This window comes from Triticum urartu, unplaced genomic scaffold, assembly GCF_056163025.1.
Source record: "Triticum urartu cultivar PI428250 unplaced genomic scaffold, HENAU_Tu73 scaffold145, whole genome shotgun sequence".
NCBI classification, from domain to species: Eukaryota; Viridiplantae; Streptophyta; class Magnoliopsida; order Poales; family Poaceae; genus Triticum; species Triticum urartu.
Window position 1 is genome coordinate 15,001 of NW_028259915.1, and position 246 is coordinate 15,246.

A 246-nucleotide genomic window follows, 5' to 3' on the forward strand; every position below is an offset into this window, starting at 1 on the left:
TGTTAAGCATCCATGGCTGAATGGTTAAAGCGCCCAACTCATAATTGGTAAATTTGCGGGTTCAATTCCTGCTGGATGCACACGAACGGGAACATTCCATAAGTCTATTGGAACTGGCTCTCTATCCATGGAATCTCATCCATCATCCATACATAACGAATTGGTATGGTATATTCATACCATAACATAAGAACAATAAGAACTCGAATTCTTATCGATACTGGAACTCAGAGCATAGGAGGGAAA